General features: G+C 38.8%; 1 protein-coding gene across 4 annotated transcripts in view; it reads left to right on the forward strand.

Moving 5' to 3' along the window:
- AOPEP (aminopeptidase O (putative)) overlaps positions 1 to 21802 on the forward strand; it is a 423521-nt gene that overhangs the window by 41865 nt on the left and 359854 nt on the right. Inside the window, exon 2 of one of the 4 annotated variants that reach the window (XM_055578990.1) lies at positions 7006 to 7057. The exons of the other annotated variants lie outside the window; for them this stretch is intronic. The gene's annotated coding sequence lies outside the window, so the exon portion shown is untranslated. The remainder of the gene's footprint in view (positions 1 to 7005; positions 7058 to 21802) is intronic. 4 annotated transcript variants of the gene reach the window in all.

Raw genomic sequence — 21802 nt, forward strand, 5'->3', positions numbered from 1 at the left:
AAAAAGCTTTTCAGACAAGCAAAAGTTAAAAAATTGTACCAGAGATGATGGTGATCTTTTGATTGGCTAGTTCAGCTGTTTAAAAATTGCTTCAACTTTAAAAGTTTATTAACTGTTAAGAACAAGTGATTTCTATTAAACTGAGGAGACATGAAAATAAGGAGCTGAAAGAAAAGTTCTGAGGGAGTGGATAGTTTAATAGCTGCTCAAACCTTTGAGTAGAAAACCAGTTCCATGCTATGCCCATTTGTCCAATATTCATAAGAATTTATACTTGATTAAGGAAAGAGCTAGATATTTTGGAGGAAAGGTTATACTTTTAAAATATATTTGTTTTGAAATAAAATGTTTAAAAAGACAAATGAGGGGAAATACCAATTTTGAATAAAATAGAAATTAACTCAAGCTTCACTCATTCAGAATTTTAGATAATTTAACCAGAAATGGGCTGCCATTTTGCAAAGTATAAAAATAAGGACTTCCTAACAAATTATAAGATTTTAGGACTAATGTGGTTGAGGCAGATGTGCTTTGCCTCCAATTCATTGAGCACTTGAAAGCTATAACTCTGTTGTTTTCTGGGCCTCCATTGTTTCTGATAAGTCAAGTGACATTCTGATGGGAGGCCATCTATCATTTGTGTTATTGTCCCCCCTGAATGTCATATTATTTTGGTCTGGCCTCTTACAGTTTTTTTTATTTTTTGGTTCTCAGCAGTTCCACTATAATATGCTTAGGTGTGGTTTTCTTTGCATTTATCCTGTTTCAGATATATATAACTCACATTTTCTTTATCTGTTTATCCATCAGTGGGCACTTAGGTTGTTTCTATATCTTCAGTTCAGTTCAGTCGCTCAGTCGTGTCTGACTCTGCGACCCCATGAATCGCAGCACGCCAGGCCTCCCTGTCCATCACCAACTCCCGGAGTTCACTCAGACTCACGCTAACATATTTAAGGGTGCAGTGAATGTGGGGGGTTGCATATATCTTTTCAAATTAGTGTTTTTGTTTTCTTTGCATAAGTACCCAGAATTGGAATACCTGGATCATATGGTAGTTCTAAATTTTTTGAGAAGCTCCATACTGTTTTTCATAGTGCTAGTACTGATTTACATTCCCACTAACAGTGTAGGAAAGATCCCACTTCTCCACAACCTCTTCAGAAACACTTGTTATTCCTTGTTATTTTGATAATAGTCATTCTGACAGGTGTAAGACCGTACTTCACTGTGGTTTTGATTTAGATTTGCTTGAACTGGTGATGTTGAACATGTTTCCATCTGCTTTTTGGCCATCTACCTGTCTTTTTTTTGAAAAATGTCTACAGATGCCCTGTCCAATTTTTAATCACCATTTTTGTTTTTATTGAGTTAGATGAGTTCTTTATATATTTTGAATATTAGCCCTTTGTTGGGTATATGATTTACAAACAAGTTCTCCCATACAGTAGGTTGCCTTTTTGTTTTACTGGTGGTTTCCTTTGCTCTGCAGAAATTTTTAGTGTGTTGTAGTCCCATTTGTTTATTTTTGCTTTGGAGTCAAATTTTTAAAAAAAATTTCAAAGAGTGATGCCAAGGAGCCTACCACCTGTGTTTTCTTTTAAGCGTTCTATGCTTTCTCAACTTATATTCAAGTCTTTAATCTGTTTTGAGTTAATTTTTTGTATATGGTATAAGGTAGTGGTCCAGTTTCTTTCTTTGGCATGTGACTGTCCAGTTTTCCTAATACCACTTATGGAAAAGTATTTTCAGTGTTTTTGTATTATATGTATGTTGTATATTTCTATCTCCGTTGTCATAAATTAGCATATGTGTGTTTTTTTTTTTTTCTGGACTTTTTATTCTCTTCCATTGATCTATGTTTCTGTTTTTATGCCTGTATTATACTGTTTGGATTACTATAGCTTTGTAGTATTGTTTGAAATCAGGAAGCATGGTACTTCCAGCTTTGTTATTTTTTCTCAAGATCGCTTTAGCTATTCATGGTTTTGTAGTTCCATAAATTTTAGAATTGTATGTTCTCAGTTCATTTCAGTTCAGCCGCTCAGTCATGTCCAACTCTTTCTGCCCCATGAACCGCAGCACACCAAGCCTCCCTGTCCATCACCAACTCCTGGAGCTTACTCAAACTCATATCCATTGAGCCAGTGATGCCATCCAACTATCTCATCCTCTGTTGTCCCCTTCTCCTCCTGCCTTCAAACTTTCCCAGTATCAGGGTCTTCTCAAATGAGTCAGCTCTTTGCATCAGGTGGCCAAAGTATTGGAGTTTCAGCTTCAACATCAGTCCTTCCAATGAACATTCAGGACTGATTTCCTTTAGGATGGACTCGTTGGATCTCCTTGCAGTCAAAGGGACTCTTCAAGAGTCTTCTCCAACACCACAGTTCAAAAGCATCAATTCTTTGGTGCTCAGCATTCTTTATAGTCCAACTCTCACATCCATACATGACTACTGGAAAAACCATAGCCTTGACTAGATGGACCTTTGTTGGCAAAATAATATCTCTGTTTTTTAATATGCTCTCTAGGTTGGTCATAACTTTTCTTCCAATGAGTAAGCGTCCTTTAATTTCATGGCTGCAGTCACCATCTACAGTGATTTTGGAGCCCCGAAAACTAAAGTCTGACACTGTTTCCACTGTTTCTCCATCTATTTGCCATGAAGAGATGGGACCGGATGCCATTATCTTCGTTTTCTGAATGTTGAGCTTTAATCCAACTTTTTCACTCTACTCTTTCACTTTCATCAAGAGGCTCTTTAGTTCTTCACTTTCTGCCATAAGGGTGGTGTCATCTGCCTATCTGAGGTTATTGATATTTCTTCTGGCAATCTTGATTCCAGCTTGTGCTTCATCCACCCCAGCGTTTCTCATGATGCACTCTGCATATAAGTTAAATAAGCAGGGTGACAATATACAGCCTTGACGAACTCCTTTTCCTATTTGGAACCAGTCTGTTGTTCCATGTCCAGTTCTAACTGTTGCTTCTTGACCTGCATACAGATTTCTCAAGAGGCAGGTCAGGTGGTCTGGTCTTTCCCTCTCTTTCAGAATTTTCCACAGATTATTTCTGCATAGTCAAAGGCTTTGGCATAGTCAATAAAGCAGAAATAGATGTTTTTCTGGAACTCTCTTGCTTTTTTGATGATCCATTGGATATTAGCAATTTTATCTCTGGTTTATCTGCCTTTTCTAAAACCAAAAAGTGCAATTTTGATAGGGATTGCATTGAATTCTTAGATTGTTTTGGGGGGGGTATGGGTACTTTAGCAAAAGTATTTCAGTCCTTGAGTATGGACTATCTTTCCATTTGTTTATGACCTCTGTTTCTTTAATCAGAGTCTTATAGTTCATAATGTTTAGGTTTTTCACCTCCTTGGTCAAATATATTCCTTTTTTTTTCTTTTTGATGCAATTATAAATGGAATTGTGTTCTTCTCTTTCTGATAGTTTGTTTTTACTGTATAGAAAGGCCACACATTTCTGTATATTAATTTTGTATTCTGCAACTTTATTGAGTTCATTTGTACTTCTGAAAGTTTTTTGGTGGAGTCTTTTGAGTTTTTTCTATATGGAGTATGTCATCTGCAAATAGTGACTGTTTTACATCTTATGTGGATGTCTTTTTTTTTTTTTTCCCCCTTGCCTAATTGCTAGGGCTAATACTAAGTTAAATAAAAGTTCCAAAAGTAGGCATCCTTATGTTGTTGCTGATCTTAGAGGAACAGCTTTCAGGTTTTCATTGTTAAGTATGATGTTAACTGCAGGTTTGTCCTATATGACCTTTATTGTGTTGAGGTATGTATCTTATATCCCCATTTTGTTGAGAGGTTTTAATCCTAAATGGATGCTCAATTTTGTCAGATGATTTTCTGTATTTAGTAGGATGAGTATATGATTTTTATCTTTAATTTTGTTAATTGATATATCCCTTTGATGTGCTATGTTGAATCATCCTTGGATCTCTGGAATAAATCCTACTTGATGATAGTGTAATGTCTTTTTAGTGTATTGTTGGACTCAGGTTGTTAATATTTTGTTGAGGATTTTTGCATCTATGTTCACTGGGGATCAGTTCAGTTCAGTCGCTCAGTCGTGTCTGACTCTTTGCGACCCCAGGATATTAACCTGTAATTTTCTTTTCTTTTCCTTGTGTCCTTGTCTGGTTTTGGTATCAGGGTAATGCTGGCCTCATAAAATGAATTTGGAAGTGTTCCCTCCTCTTCAGTTTTCTGGAACAACTTTGAGAAAGATATGATTAAATCTTCTTTGAATGTTTGGTAGAATTTACCATTGAAGCCATCTGGTTCTGGACTGTTTGTTGGGAGATTTTTGTTTACTGCTTCAGTTGGCAATGGCCACCCACTCCAGTTCTCTTGCCTGGAGAATCCCATGGACAGAGGAGCCTGGTAGGCTGCAGTCCATGGGGTCGCAAAGAGTCAGGCACGACTGAGTGACTTCACTTTCACTTTTCCCTTTCATGCATTGGAGAAGGAAATGGCAACCCACTCCAGTGTTCTTGCCTGGAGAATCCCAGGGACAGGGGAGCCTGGTGGGCTGCTGTCTGTGGGGTCGCACAGAGTCGGACACGACTGAAGTGATGTAGCAGTCAGCTGCCTTAATAGTAATTGGTCTATTCAGGTTTTTAATTTTTTCATGATTCAGTGTTGGAAGACTATATGTTTCTAGGAATTTATATATATTTTTTATGTTGTCCAGTTTGTTGGTATATAATTGTTTATATCAAGTCTCTTATGATCCTTTGTATTTTTGTGGTATCAGTTGTAACTTCTCCTCTTTCATTTCTGATTTTATTTATATGAACTTTCTTTTTTCCTTAGTGAATCTAGCTAAAGTTTGTAAATTTTGTTTGTCTTTGCTGAGTTTTCCTTTTAATTTAGTTATTATAATATTTATGTCCTAATTATAATTCTGATAGCTGCTTTCAGGTCCTTGTCTGCTAATTCTAATATTTTGGTCCACTCAAGTCAATTTTCCTTGATTGCTTTTTCTTTGAATTTGGGTCATATTTTCTTGTTTCTTTGTATGCCTGATAATTTTGGATTTCAACTTGGACATTGTGTTATATTTCATAGAAACTCTGGATTTCTTGGGTTCCTCTAAGCAGTATTAAATGTTTTATCTTAGCACAGTTAACCTGGCTGAACTCAGACTTCTGACTTTATTTTCCCTGCAATAGGCGGCAGTAGAAATCTGTTTAGTTCAGTTCATTTAGCATAAGGGGAATGTTTGGTTTGCCCCAAACACAGGGTCATTTAGAAAATTGGGCAGTTTATATGTAGAATATGAGGCTCTCGTCTTTTCTGAAGTTTTCCTTCTTTATTTTCAAGCTGCTGAGTCATTTCTGAACTCTGTCCTCTGATCTTAAACCAGTGAGACTGTGGAGTTCAGTTTGAATTTTAGTTGCTCTGCCTAGCACCAAGTAGGGCCTACTGCCTGATGGAAAACTGTGAAACAGGAAACTCAGTGCCATTCTCTTCTCCCAGGTGTCAATTCCCTACAGTTCCTGTCAGCTTTTTGCTTATTCCCGTCTTGTTGTGTTGTTCAGTTGCTCAGTCATATACAACTGTTTGCAACACACACCAGGCTTCCCTGCCCTTTACTGCCTCCTGGAGCTTGCTCAGACTCATGTTCATTGAGTTGGTGCTGCCATCCAACCATCTCATCCTCTGTTGTGCCCTTCTCCTCCTGCCTTCAATCTTTCCCAGCATCAAGGTCTTTTCCAATTAGTTGGCTCTTCACATCAGGTGGCCAGAGTATTGGAGCTTCAGCTTCAGCATCAGTCCTTGCAATGAATATTCAGGGTTGATTTCCTTTAGGATTGGCTGGTTTGATCTCCTTACTGTCCCAGGGACTCTTAAGAGTCTTCTCCAGCACCATCAATTTTTTAGCACTCTACCTTCTTTATGGTTGAACACACACATCCATACATGAATACTGGAAAAACCATAGGTCTGACTGCACGGACCTTTGTCCATAAAGTGATGTCTTTACTTTTTAGCACTCTTTCTACATTTGTCATAGCTTTCCTTCCAAGGAGCAAATGTCTTTTGATTTCATGGCTGCAGTCTCCATCCGCAGTGATTTTAGAGCCCAAGAAAACAAAGTCTGTCACTATTTCCATTTTCCCCCCCATCTATTTGCCATAAAGCGATGGAACTAGATGCCATGATCTTAGTTTTTTGAATGTTGAGTTTTAAGCCAGCCTTTTCACTCTCCTCTTTCACCCTCATCAAAAGGCTCTTTATTTCCTCTTTGCTTTCTGCCATTAGGGTGGTGTTATCTGCATATGTGAGGTTGTTATTTCTCCTGGCAATCTTAATTCCAGCTTGTGCTTTATCCAGTCCAGCATTTCTCATGATGGACTCTGCATATATGTTAAATAAGCAGGATGACAATATACAGCCTTGATGTACTCCTTTCCCAATTTTGAACCAATCCATTGTTTCATGTCCAGTTCTAACTGTTGCTTCTTGACCTGCATACAGGTTTCTCAGGAGGCAGGTAAGGTGGTCTGGTATTCCTATCTCTTTAAGAATTTTCCACAATTCATTGTGATCCACATAGTCAAAGGCTTTAGCATAGTCAATGAAGCAGAAGTAGATGTTTTTCTGGAATTACATTGCATTTTCTATGATTCAGTGGATGTTGGAAATTTGATCTCTGGTTCTTCTGCCTTTTCTAAAAGCAGCTTGTACATCTGGACATTTTCAGTTCACGTACTATTGAAGCCTACCTTGAAGGATTTTGAGCATTACTCTGCTAGCATGTGAAATGAGTATAATTGTTCAATAGTTTGAACATTCTCTGGCATTGTCCTTCTTTGGGATTGGAATGAAAACTGACGTTTTTCAGTCCTGTGGCCAGTGTTGAGTTTTCCAAATTTGCTGACATATTGAGTACAACACTTTAACAGCATCATTATTTAGGATTGTAAATAACTCAGCTGAAATTCCGTCATCTCTACTACCTTTGTTTGTAGGAATGCTTCCTAAGGCCCACTTGACTTCCCACTCCAGAATGTCTGGCTCTAGGTGAGTGACCACACCATCGTGGTTATTTTGGTTATTACAACCTTGTATTCTTGCAACCTCTTTTTAGTATCTTCTGCTTCTGTTAGGTCCATGCTGTTTCTGTCCTTTATTGTGTCCATCTTTGCATGAAATGTTCCCTTGGTATTTCTAATTTTCTTGAAGAGATCTCTAGTCTTTCCCATTCTATTGTTTTCCTCTGTTTCTTTGCATTCTTCAATTAAGAAGGTTTTCTTTTTCAAAAAAAATCATTATGATTTATTTAAAGCAATATTAACTTTTTTTTTTTTTTTACTTTACAATATTGTATTGGTTTTGCCATATATCAACATGAATCTGCCACGGGTGTACACGTGTTCCCAATCCTGAACCCCCCTCCCACCTCCCTCCCCATACCATCCCTCTGGGTCATCTCAGTGAGATGAGAAGGCTTTCTTATCTCTCCTTGCTATGCTTTGAAACTCTGCATTCAGATGGATATATCTTTCCTTTTTTCCTTTGCTCAGCTATTTGTAAGGCCTCCTCAGACAACCATTTTACCTTGTTGCATTTCTTTTTCTTGGGAATGGTTTTGGTCACTGCTTCCTGCACAGTGTTACAAACTTCTATCCATATTTCTTCAGTCACTCTCTATCAGATCTAATCCCTTGAATCTGTTTGTCACTTCCACTGTATAATCATATGGGATTTGATTTAGGTCATACCTGGATGGCCTGGTGGTTTTCTTTACTTCAATTTAAGTCTGAATTTTGCAATAAGGAACTCCTGGTCTGAGCTACAGTCAGCTCCCAGTCTTGTTTTGCTGACTGTGTAGAACTTCGCCATCTCTGGCTCCAAAGAATATACTCAATCTGATTTTGGTATTGACCATCTGGTGATGTCCATGTGTAGAGTCATCTCTTGTGATGTTGGAAGAGGGTGTTTGGTATGACCAGTGCATTCTGTTGGCAAAACTCTGTTAGCCTTTGCCCTGCTTAATTTTGTACTTCAAGGCCAAACTTGCCTGTTATTCCAGGTATCTCTTGACTTCCTACTTTTGCATTCCAGTCCCCTATGATGAAAAGGACATCTTTTTTTGGTGTTACTTCTAGAAGGTCTTATATGTCTTCACAGAACCATTCAACTTCATCTTCTCCGGTATTAGTGGTTGGGACATAAACTTGGATTACTGTAATGTTGAATGGTTTACCTTGGAAATGAACCAAAATTGTTCTGTTGTTTTTGAGATTGCACCCAAGCACTGCATTTTGGACTGTTTTGTTGACTATGAGGGCTACTCCATTTCTTCGAAGAGATTCTTGCCCACTGTAGTAGATATAATGGTCCTCTGAATTAAATTCACCCATTCTGGTCCATTTTAGTTCACTGATTCCAAAAATGTCAATGTTCATTATTGCCATCTCCTGTTTGAACACTTCCAATTTACCTTGATTCATTGATCTAACATTCCAGGTTCCTATGCTACACTGTTCTTTACAGCATCGGACTTTACTTTCACCTCCATACACATTCAGAACTGCGTGTTGTTTCCACTTTGGCTCAGCCTTTTCATTTTTTCTGGAGCTATTTCTCCAGTCTTCCCCAGTAGCATATTGGACATCTACTGACCTGGGAGGTTCATCTTTCAGTGTCATTTCTTTTTACCTTTTCATACTGTTCATGGGGTTCTCAATGCAAGAACGCTGAAGTGGTTTGCCATTCCCTTCTCCAGTGGACCACCTTTTGTGAGAGCTCTCCCTCATGACCCAGCCATCTTGGGTGGCCCCCGTGGCATGGCTCATAGTTTCATTGAGTTACACAAGTCTATGATCCTATAATCAGTTTGGTTAGCTTTCTGTGATTGTGGTTTCCATTCTGTCTGCCCTCTGACGGATGTGGATAAGAGGCTTGTGCAAGTTTCTTAATGGGAGAAACTGACTGTGTGGAAAGCTGGGTCTTGCTCTGGTGGGCAGGGCCATGCAGAGTAAATATTTTATCCAGTTACCTGCTGATGTGTGGGCCTGTGTTCCCTGAGTAGTAGTAGTTTGGCCTGAGATGGCCCATCCTGGAGTCTGTAGTCTCTATGTTTGGCCTAATGGTGACCTCCTCCAGGAGGACTTATGACAACATGTTGCACCTCCTAGGAATGCTACTTCCAGTGCCCTGACCCCATGTCAGGCCACTGTCTACCCACGCCTCCACCAGAGAATCCCAAACACTCTCAGCCAAAATCTGGCTCAGTCTCTTATGGGGTCACTGCTCCTTTCTCCTGGGTCCTGGTGCACACAAGATTTTGTTTGTGCCCTCCAAGAGTCTCTGTTTCCCCAGTCCTGTGGAAATTCTGTAATCAAATCCCACTAACCTTCAAAGTCAGATTCCCTGGGGATTCCCAGTCACATGTGCCTTTAGATTTTTGTTGTTGTTGTCTAGAGCTTCTAAGTGCTTTGAATGGGAGGATTGGTCTGATATAAGCTACTCCACTATTATCCCATTCATTTGGGAGGAAGAATAATTAAATAATCACACAAACAGATATAAAGCTAAAACTTCTTTGTGTTGTGAAGAAGTGCACAGTGCCATGAGATTTAATAATAGGGGAATTTGACTTAATCAGTGAGATAAGGAAAGATGTTGTAGGAAAAATGAGAGTTACTTAGACAAAGAAAATATTGAAGATGATTCCACGTATTTGTTGAATGAATAAATTTATAATCCAGATTTCTCTGTATCTTGGCTTCTTTCTTTGCACATATTCTTTTTAAAAGAAGTTTATTGGAATATAGTTGATTTACAATTTTTTGTTATTTTCATGTATACAGCAAAGGAAATCAGTTATGTTTATATATATATCCACTCTTCTTTAATTTTTAAAAAATGTATTTTATTTCTTAAAGTCTTTATTGAATTTGTCACAATAATGTTTCTGTTTTATGTTTTGGTTTTTGACCCCAAGGCTTGTGGGATCTTAACTCCCCTATCAGGGATCCAACTCATATCCTTTGCATTGAAAAGTGAAGTCTTAACTGCTAGATCACCAGGAAAGTGCCTATCCAATGTTTTTTAAGATTTTTTCTTTTCCCCATATAGACCATTACAGAGTATTGAGTAGAGTTCCCTGTCTTTGCACATATGTTTATCCTTTCAATCTTTAATCATCTCTCTAGGCTTCTGTGATGATTAATGGGTATCTGTAATTTGGTGCTTTTAGTATTATTCAGTGAACCATGTCCTTCATGAAAACTTCTTGAGACAAAGGACTTGTGTGTATGGACTATTTAAGTGGTATAGCTGGGTCCATGGCCTTCTGTATGATTCACTGAGTTAAAAGGAAGTCCCCCTCCCAATACCAGGTGTTTAGATATTCTGGATGAAAATAATAACATACACATGTATACACAGACACACAAATGAAAATTCGAAACCAAGAAAGTTATCTTAGTTGACCAAAATGGAGAGAAAATGTAAAGTCAGTATGATGAATAGATGAATAGGAGCCTAACCTAAGAGACTCTCACAGGAGAATAGATATAGGCCTTAATAGCTAGCTGGGGAGTGGGGGCGTTGGGGTGGTATAAGCAGTAGGGGAGCCTGATCTCCACCAAGGAAGGGATACCCAGCCATGAACTCAGTATATGTGGAGAACTAAAACTGAATTATTTGCCTAAAGCCAGAAGCCATGATAGGGAAATCCTTATATTTGGTGGAGAAAGAAAGTTCTGTTACACTGTTCCAAAAGAGAGGCAAGGAAATCTGCTGTCTACTTCCCATATATGGGAAGAATTCCTGAGTCCTCCAACTAAAGGAGCAGACTGTATCTATCTTGTGCAAGCCAAGTAAAAATAAATCCACATTTAGATATATTGAAGGAAACTGTAGAAACCCAAAGATAATAAAGGACATAAAAGCTTCTAGGGAGGAAAAACGGACACATATCAAGAAATGCAGATTAATTACAAACTTCTTATCAGAAAAAAGATGTCAGAATATAGTAAGTAATATAGTTAAAGTGCTAAGTGAAAATAACTGTCACTTAAATGATCATATAATAGTGAGGATATGTTAAGGACATTTTCAAACATACAAGTGTTGAAAGAGTTTACCACTCCTAGAGTCGTCCTTAAAGAATTACTAAAGGTATACTTAAGTAAAAAGGAAATTGGCAAATTTTATTTTCTAAAAGGGGTCATAACAGGATCTACCATTTTACTTGCTGTTCTCCAGTGTGACCTAACCACTCCCCACATAAAGAGATGGAGCTGAATTCCTACTTCTTGACTGTGGACTGGCCATATGACACTTTTTCAAAACCGATAGCATGTGGTGGAAATAATACCACATTGACTTTTGAGGCTAGATGAGAAAATTCATTCAGCTTTCAACTGGTTCTTTGGGATGTTTGCTCTGGAGGCTGCCAGCTGCCATGTAAGGTTTTTGACTATTCTGAGATTTTCATGTTTGAGAGATATTTTGTAACCACTCTGATCATCAGACCTCCCAGACAAGCCTATTCTCCACTGAGTGCCATAGTCAAATTCCTAAGATTCAGAAAAATGGTCTGAGTAATATATATGGTGTAGAGTAAATGTATTTTATATTTATAAAGAATGTAATAAAATGGTTGCTATTTGAAGCATAAAATTTTGGGTTAATTTGTCATGTAGCAGTAGTAACGGGAGTAAAATTGAACCCTGAAAGAGGAGTGGAATGTAGGAATCCATCATGGCACGGAAACTTGTGAACAAAGAAGTATTGACTTTTTCCTAAGTTGGATGAGGGTTAAAAACAATGTCATAGTAAGATAGTAGGAACAATAATATGGAAGCTGAAATAGAGTAGGGAAGATGAAGGACTCAGGATAAGACTTTCTAGGGTCCTTTTATTTTTCAGAGATTGACTTCATGTAGTCATATTCAAGAAGAGAAACTGTTAGTCAATCAGTAGTGTCTGACTATTTGCCACCCTATGGACTGTAGCCCACCAGGACCCTCTGTCCATGGATTCTCCAGGCAAGAATACTGGAGTGGGTTGCCATTCCCTTCTCCAGGGGATTTTCCCAACCCAGGGATCAAACCTGGGTCTCCTGCATTGCATGCTGATTCTTCACATATTCAAGAAAAGAAATAGATTGTATAAGCTATGAAACAGTAGAGGGAAAAAGAGAATTCAGAAAAATTCAAAAAGTAGAAAAGTAAAAGCTAAGAAATAAAATCATGTTAAATAGAAAACACAAAATAAGTTGGTTGAGATTACTGCTGTTATAATCATGATAAATGTAAAATTAATTTCAGTTGTTAAAAATGACTGTGTATTTTTAAAAATACAGCCCAACATTGCTTAAAAAAGGTACTCATGGCAAAACAACTCAGAGAAGTGAAAAATAAAAGTATATAGCAGATATATCAGTGTCTCAGGAAAAAAAAAATTTTTTTAATGCATGTGTGACAGTATTGATATTAGGCAAAATAAAATTTTAGATGCTTTGCCCAGGAAACACTTGCATGGATGTACCAGGAGTCATGTTCAAGGATGTTCATTGTAACATTGTAATAATAAAAAGTTTAAAAGAACTTAAATATCGATCAGTATGGAAATGTGTGGATAAATTGTGGAGTATTCATAATAGGAACGGCAAACAGCAATTAACTAAGCTAGATTTATTTCCATTTGCATGGCTGTAGTTCACAACTATTGAGTGAAAGAAATAAGTTGCAAAATAATATGTTAGCATGACATTTCTAACATAATACATTTGTACTTCTAGTTCAGTTCAGTTGCTCAGTCGTGTCCCACTCTTTGCAACTCCTTTCCCTATTTGGAAATAGTCTGTTCCATGTACAGTTCTAACTGTTGCTTCTTGACCTGCATATAGATTTCTCAGGAGGTTGGTCAGGTGGTCTGGTATTCCCATCTCTTGAATTTTCCATGGTTTGTTGCGATCCACACAGTCAAAGGCTTTGGCATAGTCAATAAAGCAGAAGTGGGTGTTTTTCTTTTTCAATGATCCAGCAGATATTGGCAATTTTATCTCTGGTTCCTCTGCCTTTTCTAAAACCAGCTTGAACATCTGGAAGTTCACGGTTCATGTACTGTTGAAGCCTGGCTTGGAGAATTTTGAGCATTACTTTGCTAGCATGTGAAATGAGTGCAATTGTGCAGTAGTTTGAGCATTCTTTGGCATTGCCTTTCTTTGGGATTGGAATGAAAACTGAACTTTTCAAGTCCTGTGGCCTGCTGAGTTTTCCAAATTTGCTGGCATATTGGGTATAGGACTTTCACAGCATCATCTTTTAGGATTTGAAATAGCTCAACTGGAATTCCATCACCTCCACTAGCTTTGTTCGTAGTGAAACTTCCTAAGGCCACCTTGGCTTTGCATTCCAGGATGTCTGGCTCTAGGTGATGATCACACCATCATGATTATCTGGGTTGTGAAGACCTTTTTTGTTTAATTCTTCTGTTTATTCTTGCCACCTCTTCTTAATATCTTCTGCTTCTGTTAGGTTCATACCATTTGTCCTTTATTGTACCCATCTTTGAATGAAGTGTTCTCTTGGTATCTCTAGTTTTCTTGAAGAGATCTCTAGTCTTTTCCATTCTATTGTTTTCCTCTGTTTTTTGCACTGATTGCTGAGGAAGGCTTTCTTATCTCTCCTTGCTATTCTTTGGAACTCTGCATTCAAATGGGTATATCTTTCCTTTTCTCCTTTGCCTTTCGCTTCTCTTCTTTTCATAGCTATTTGTAAGCCCTCCTCAGACAGCCATTTTGTTTTTTTGCATTTCTTTTTCTTGGGGATGGTCTTGATCACTGCCTCCTGTACAATGTCAAGAACCTCCATCAATAATACTTCAGACACTCTGTCTATCAGATCTAATCCCTTGAATCTATTTGTCACTTCCACTGTATAATCATAAGGGATTTGATGTAGGTCATACCTGAATGGTCTAGTGGTTTTCCCTACTTCCTTCAATCTAAGTCTGAATTTGGCAATCAGGAGTTCATGATCTGAGCCACAGTCAGCTCCTGGTCTTTTTTTGCTGACTGTATAGAGCTTCTCCATCTTTGGCTGCAAAGAATATAATCAATCTGATTTGAGTATTGACCATCTGGTGATGTCTGTGTGTAGAGTCTTCTGTTGTGTTGTTGGAAGACGGTGTTTGCTATGACCAGTGAATTCTCTTGGCAAAACTCTGTTAGCCTTTGACCTGCTTCATTTTGTATGCCAAGGCCAAATTTGCCTGTTATTCCAGGTATCTCTTGACTTCCTACTTTTGCATTCCAGTCCCCTATAATGTACCTCTGTACTTCATAAGTAATGAATTATACTTCATATAATATATTTCATAAATAATGAATCTTGTACTTCTCAGATTCCTTCTATTTCTAAAATTAGCAAATTTCACATCAACAAGCTGTGTTCCTATGACTATATGCATTGGACTGTCTGAGGAACCATCCCCAGAAACAGTATATGTCAGTAACTTAATTCCTGACTTTCATTAAGAATAATCACTGTATCCTAAAGAATGAACACACTTGCAGTAGAAGAAAACTGACTTCCTCTGAACAAGTAATCTGTAGAATTAAGTATTTTGTAACCATTCCCAGTATGCTCAATGTTACATAGTAAGCACATATGGAAAAATCTCTCCTTTTCCCCTGAATTGCCTATAAGAAAAGAGGTATGGCAGAAAGAAGTACAGATATAACCTGAGGAGAGATGAGAGCTATCTGGAAGATGATGTTTGAGCAGTAACTTTCTTCTAGAATGTATGCAAACCAGAATTCATGTTCTGTAAATAACTAGACCTTGAATGCCCTCAGATGTCAAATTCCACAGATATTTGTTGAGAACCTACTATATCCATGGTATTTTACTTAACATGATCATGAACACAGAGGTCAGGAGTCCCAAATTCTTTATAGGCCTTTGGAGGATGGCTGGAGGATGGAGGTAACTATAAAACAAGGCAGGGAAGTCAAGGGCCATGAGAGTGATACAGAGGGCTTCGCAGCTTGAGAGGAGAATGAGGATTTGGAGCGTTCCAGAGTGGAATCTGTTTCACACATCTGTAAATGTGCTCATTTCTGTTTTGGTGATTAAGGGTGATAAGACAGTTTCTTTGCTGTACCATAGCTCTATTTATTAGTATTTAATTCTTTCCCATTTACTCCCCAACACCCCACCTTTCTTAAGAAAAATATCACTGTACAGTAAATCTTTCAAAGCCTCTAATGGTGTTGCTGAGACAATCATTTAAGCATTTAAAACACACACCACATAGTACATTTATTTTAGAAGCAGCAGTGGTTAGCCACTGGAAACTAACCATTGGGTTTGATAAAGGGGGGAGTTTTATATGTTATGGCTTATGACAGAGAATGGAAAAATGCTTTAGTGAGATGGACTGGCATTTAAAATTGAAACACAATAATAGCAAAAAGTGCTGAAGTCAAAGAACTGCTTAGAAATATGGTTACTATTTGCTGAGAGAGGCCTTTTGAGGTGGCCAGATATATGTGTTTGCAACCACAGTCAGTTCAGTCCTTCCCTAAATGTGGAACTGTGACCTTGATTGATGCCAGTGAGTTATTTACTTGCAGAGAAATATTTAGATGATTCATAAATCCAAGGCAAGTAAGAAATAAGTGTAATAGCAACAGGGTTTTAGTAGACTTATACATTATAGGTAACTTAGGCTGGAAACCATCCAAAGATAATAGTGATCTTTTGAGTCTTTTGGGTTTGCTTAAAAATTCTCCTCCCCCCCCCCCAAGCTATTATATTCTGTATTGTTTCTAGTCCACAAAACTGAAATAAAATAATTTTTTAAAAAAGGTAGAGTTGGGGTATGGAAGAGAGTCTTAGCATTTGATTTATGACTTGTACAATGTAAAGGAAATGGTCATGAGAGCTGGAGGATGAGAATTTCAAGAAAAAGTATCAGCAAGTGAAAAAGCATCAGAAATTGACCTTGGGCAAATTGCTTTACTCTCTGGACGTCATTGTCTTCATTTGTAAAACTAGAGTGTTAGAAGAGAACCTTAAGGTATTTTTCAGCTTGAGAATTCCATGAAGTAGACTAGTTAAAATGGACAGCAGGACCAGATGTGGTTTTTGCTTGCTTATTTTCTTTCCAGTTTCATTGAGATTTAATTGACACATAACATTATATTACTTTAAGGTATATAACATAATGCTTTGATATATGTGTATGTTGCAATGCTTTGTTTTAAAAAATGGTGGCCTTGGAGGTGTTTTAAACATTGGTAATAGGATGGAGGCATCAGTTCAGTTCAATTCAGTCTCTCAGTTGTGTCCAACTCTTTGCGACCCCATGAATTGAAGCACGCCAGGCCTCCCTGTCCATCACCACCTCCTGGAGTTCACCCAAACTCATGTCCATCAAGTCGATGATGCCATCCCCTTCTCCTCCTGCTCCCAATCCCTCCCAGCATCAGGCTCTTTTCCAATGAGTCAACTCTTCGCATGAGATGGCCAAAGTATTGGAGTTTCAGCTTCAGCATCAGTCCTTCCAATGAACACCCAGGACTGATCTCTGATAGGATGGACTGGTTGGATCTCCTTGCAGTCCAAGGGACTCTCAAGAGTTTTCTCCAACACCACAGTTCAAAAGCATCAATTCTTCAGCGCTCAGCTTTCTTCACAGTCTAACCTTCACATCCATACATGACCACTGGAAAAACCATAGCCTTGACTAGACGGACCTTTGTTGACAAAATAATGTCTCTGCTTTTGAATATGCTGTCTAGGTTGGTCATAACTTTCCTTCCAAGGAGTAAGTGTCTTAATTTCATGGCTGCAATCACCATCTGCAGTGATTTTGGAGCCCAAAAAATAAAGTCTGTTTCCACTGTTTCTCCATCTATTTCCCATGAAGTGATGGGACCAGATGCCATGATCTTAGTTTTCTGAATGTTGAGCTTTAAGCCAACTTTTTCACTCTCCTCTTTCACTTTCATCAAGAGGCTTTTGAGTTCCTCTTCACTTTCTGCCATAAGGGTGGTGTCATCTGCATATCTGAGGTTATTGATATTTCTCCTGGAAATCTTGATTCGAGCTTGTGCTTCTTCCAGCCCAGGGTTTCTCATGATGTACTCTGCATATAAGTTAAATAAGCAGAGTGTCAATATACAGCCTTGACAGACTCCTTTTCCTATTTGGAACCAGACTGTTTTTCCATGTCCTGTTTGAACTCTTGCTTCCTGATCTGCATACAGGTTTCTCAAGAGGCAGGTCAGGTGGTCTGGTATTCCCATCTCTTTCAGAATTTTCCACAGTTTATTGTGATCCACACAGTCAAAGGCTTTGGCATAGTCAATAAAGCAGAAATAGATGTTTTTCTGGAACTCTCTTGCTTTTTCCATGATCCAGCAGATGTTGGCAATTTGATCTCTGGTTCCTCTGCCTTTTCTAAAATCAGCTTAAACATCTGGAAGTTCATGGTTCACATATTGCTGAAGCCTGGCTTGGAGAATTTTGAGCATTACTTTACTAGCGTGTGAGATGAGTGCAATTGTGCGGTAGTTTGAGCATTCTTTGGTATTGCCTTTCTTTGGGATTGGAATGAAAACTGACCTTTTCCAGTCCTGTGGCCACTGCTGAGTTTTCCAAATTTGCTCTCATATTGAGTACAGCCCTTTCACAGCATCATCTCTCAGGATTTGAAATAGCTTAACTGGAATTCTATCACCTCCACTAGCTTTGTTCGTAGTGATGCTTTCTAAGGCCCACTTGATTTCACATTCCAGGATGTCTGGCTCTAGGTGAGTGATCATACCATCATGATTATTGTGATGGAGGCATGGAGAGGGACAAATGTTGTCAAGAGAAAAATGTCGAATGAAACAGCATTCCAAATTAGTGAAAGGGGATAGTGTTGGGAAAAATACTTCTTTTCCATTTCTGAGGTTTCCTTTCTTGTGGAGGGAGCGTAATCACTGTAACATTCCTGGTCATTTTACTTCTCCCTTTAAGGTAGGTGGAGTGACTTATTTTGGTAAATTGTGAAAGAAGAAACTAGGTGTGCTCTGTTCAGCTCAGTTCCTCCCTTTTGCTTTTGGACTGCAGCCTTGACCACAGAGGACTGTTTTTCTTATGTCTCCAGGCCCTGAGTCTTACCTGTTGAGGATACCTGCTCTCTTGGGAGCTTTGACCTAATCCATCATTGCCTGTGACCAATCTAACTTGAGGATTTGGTTTTTAGGTACCTTTGACTTCCACACCAAGTCATATCGTTCAGTTTAGTTTTCATCAATAATGTGATATTTTGGTCTCCCTTTGCCATACCCTATCTTATTTCTCAGTATGTTCAGAATTTGGATTGGCAAGAAGAGTTCTATTCATTTCTCTCTCTCAGGCTCCAAATGCTAGAATGCAAGGGGAAAAAACTGGCTTTGGTGAAAAGGGATTATTATGTTTTCTCTGAATCTAGAGCAGGCAATATATTTCCTCTGAATCAGGAAGAGGGCACTAATTATAGAGAACTGGAAATCCTTGAGGTATAATGGAGTTTCAGGGATTCAAAATCATCACAGTTAGGTAGGAGAACAAATTAATCAGAGAATGAGTCATCAGGCATGGATTTGGAAACTTAAAAGAAGAAAAGATTTAGAATTGCCTCTCTATGGAGAATACTCAAGAATCCACTGAAAGATGTTTACAGATGGGGGCCAAGATGATGGAGTAGAAGGACCCTGAGCTCACTTCCTCTCATGACCACACCAAAATTCCAACTATTTTCAGAGCAATCATCACTGGAAAAGATCAGACCCTATCAGAGAAGATCTTCTATAACTTAAGATATAAAGAAGGACCCACAATGAGATGGGTAGGAGGGGCAGATTCACAATATAATCAACTCCTATAACCACAAACTGGAGAATAATTGTAGTGCAGAGGATCTTCCACATGAGTGAGTATTCTGAGACCCACATTGGGCTCTCCAATTTGGGGTTCCTGCACCAGGAAGGCAAGCCTCCAGAGCATTTGGCATTGAGGACCAGTGGGACTTAATTTCAGGAATCCCAAAGGACTAGTGGGAAACAAACTTCACTCTTAAAGTATTTACTACATAAAATCGCATATGCTCTCGGACCCAGCAGAAAAGCAGTAATTTGATAGAAGCCTGGACCAGATGTACCCATGGTTTTGGAGGTCTCTCGGAGAGGCAGGGGTAGCTGCAGCTGACCCTAGGGACATAGACATTGGTGGCACCCATACTGGGGAGCTGCTACTGTGTGGATACTGGTACTGGTAGGCAACATTGTGGAACCCTTCCTCTAGCTCATTAGCTGCAAGGCCTGGCTCCACCCAACAGTTTGTAGGCACCTGTGCTGGAGCATCTCAGGTGAAACAATGAACTGGTTTGGAATACAGGCCCACTTCTCAGCAGATGGACTGCCTGAAGAGTTCCTGAGTCCACAGCCACCTCTGTATGTGCCTCTAGGTATTGTCCTGCCCACCAGAGGCCAGGACCCAGCTCCACCAACCAGATACAAATCACCAGATACAAGAGAACTATGATCTCACAGCCTATGGACCCAGCCTGCCTAGAGCAGGCCAGACTCTGCCCTGAAACCAGCTGGGTCCTGTCCCTGCTTATTGGCACATAAACACAAGCTTTGGAACATCCCAGACACCATACCCCCTGTGTCAAGAACTAGCCGTTCCCCACCAGTGATCTGACACCAGCTCTGGGATCCCTGGGCCATGTAGACAGACTCCAGGACCCAGCTCTGTGAGCCAGTAGTCTAACACTAATCCCAGGACCTGGCTTCATCCATCAGTAGGGAATCAACAGCCCTGGAATCTTCTGAACCCTGACTCTGCACTATCCCCAGAGTCCCCTGGGGTTCTGCAGTCAGTCATTTTGTGACCGTGCCCAGCCAACCATCTGCCAGAAGCCTCCACACAAGCACAGGGCCTGGCAATCAAGTGGATTAGGGCCAACAAGGAACTACCAGACCACCTACATAGCCTACCACAACAGAAGGACCCACACAACCCTCATGGGGCAACCCCTAGAACATACAGCTTGGATGATGAGAGGAGGATGCACTACTAGGACACAGGACTGCTCCTACAGAAGGCTACTTTTTTGGGGTCAAGAAACATAATTAACCTTATAAGTAAAAATATAGACAGCAACTTAGGCAAAATGAGGCATCAGAGAAACATATTCCAGACAAAGGAATAAGATAAAACTCAAGAAAAACTCAGTGAAGTCTCCAGATTGGTAATCTAACCAAGAAAGAGTTCAGAGTAATCATCACAAATATGATCAAAGAACTTGAAAGAAGAATGGATTTACAAAGTGAAAAGTTAGAAATGTTTAACAAAGAGAAATATAAAGAACAACCAAACAAGGATAAAGAATACAATAAGTGAAATGAAAAATATACTAGAAGAATTCAACAGTAGACTTAATGATACAGAGGATGGGATCAGCAAGATGGAAGACAGAGTAGAGGAAATCACTGACATTGAGCAGATAAAAGAAAAAGAAGAAATGAAGACAGTTAAAGAGATCTCTGAGAGCAAGTGCACTGATATTTGTATTATAGGGGTCTCAGAAGGAAAAAGGCTGAGAACATATTTGAATACATAATAGCTGAAAGGGAACAGTCATCAGGAAGCCAAGAGAGTTCCATATAGGAGTAACCCAAAGAGAAACACACTAAGACACATTGTAACTAATATGACAAAATTTAAGAGTAGAGAATATTAAAAGCAGCAAGTGAAAAGCAATAAGTAATATACAAGGGAACTTCCATAAGGCTATCAGCTGACTTTTCAGCAGAAATGTTGCAGGCCAGAAGAGAATGACATGATATATTTAAAGTGATGAAAGGGGAAAACCTACAACCAAGAATACTCTACCCAGCAAGACTCTCATTCAGATTTTATGGAGAAATCAAAACATTTACAGGCAAGCATCCTCTAAAAGGATTCAGCACCACCAAATCAGCTTTACAACAAATGTTAAAGGAACTTCTCTAGATGAGAAAGAAAAGGCCACAACTAGAAACAAGTAAAATTACAAAATGAAAAACTCATCAATAAAGGCAAACATACTATAAAGGTAGGAAATCATCCATGCACAAAGCTACTAGGAAAGTTAAAAGACAAAACTAGTAAAATCATCTATATCTACAATAAGCAGTTAAGGAAACACAAAACAATTAAATTTTGAATATGATATAAAAAATGGGCTTTCCTGGTGGCTTAAATGGTAAAGAATCTGGCTGCAATGCAGGTGACCTGGATTTGATCCCTGGGTTGGGAAGATCCACTGGAGAAGGGAATGGCTATTCATTCCAGTGTTCTTGTCTTGAGAATCCCCTCGACAGAGGAGCCTGATGGGCTACAGTTCATGTGGTCATAAAGAGTCAGACACAACTGAGCAACTAAGCACAATGATAATCAAAAATAGTAATCATGAGGGGAGAAGAATACAAATGTTGGGTTATTAAAATGCATTTGAAATTAAGAGATCAGCAACTTAAAACAATTATATATATATGTTGCTGAAGAACCAGTGGCTCACTGAAGAAATAAAAGAGGAAATTTAAAAAAGAAAAACCTAGAGACAAATGAGAATGAAGACATTCCAAAACCTATAGGACATAACAAAAGCAGTTCTCAGAGGGCATTGTATAATGATACAAGCTTACCTCAGGAAATAGTAAAAACAACCTATCCCTATAACAGATGTAAACTTTTATATATAGAATGGTTGAACAACAAA

Source organism: Bubalus kerabau, chromosome 4 (genome assembly GCF_029407905.1).
Source record: "Bubalus kerabau isolate K-KA32 ecotype Philippines breed swamp buffalo chromosome 4, PCC_UOA_SB_1v2, whole genome shotgun sequence".
Classification (NCBI taxonomy): domain Eukaryota; kingdom Metazoa; phylum Chordata; class Mammalia; order Artiodactyla; family Bovidae; genus Bubalus; species Bubalus kerabau.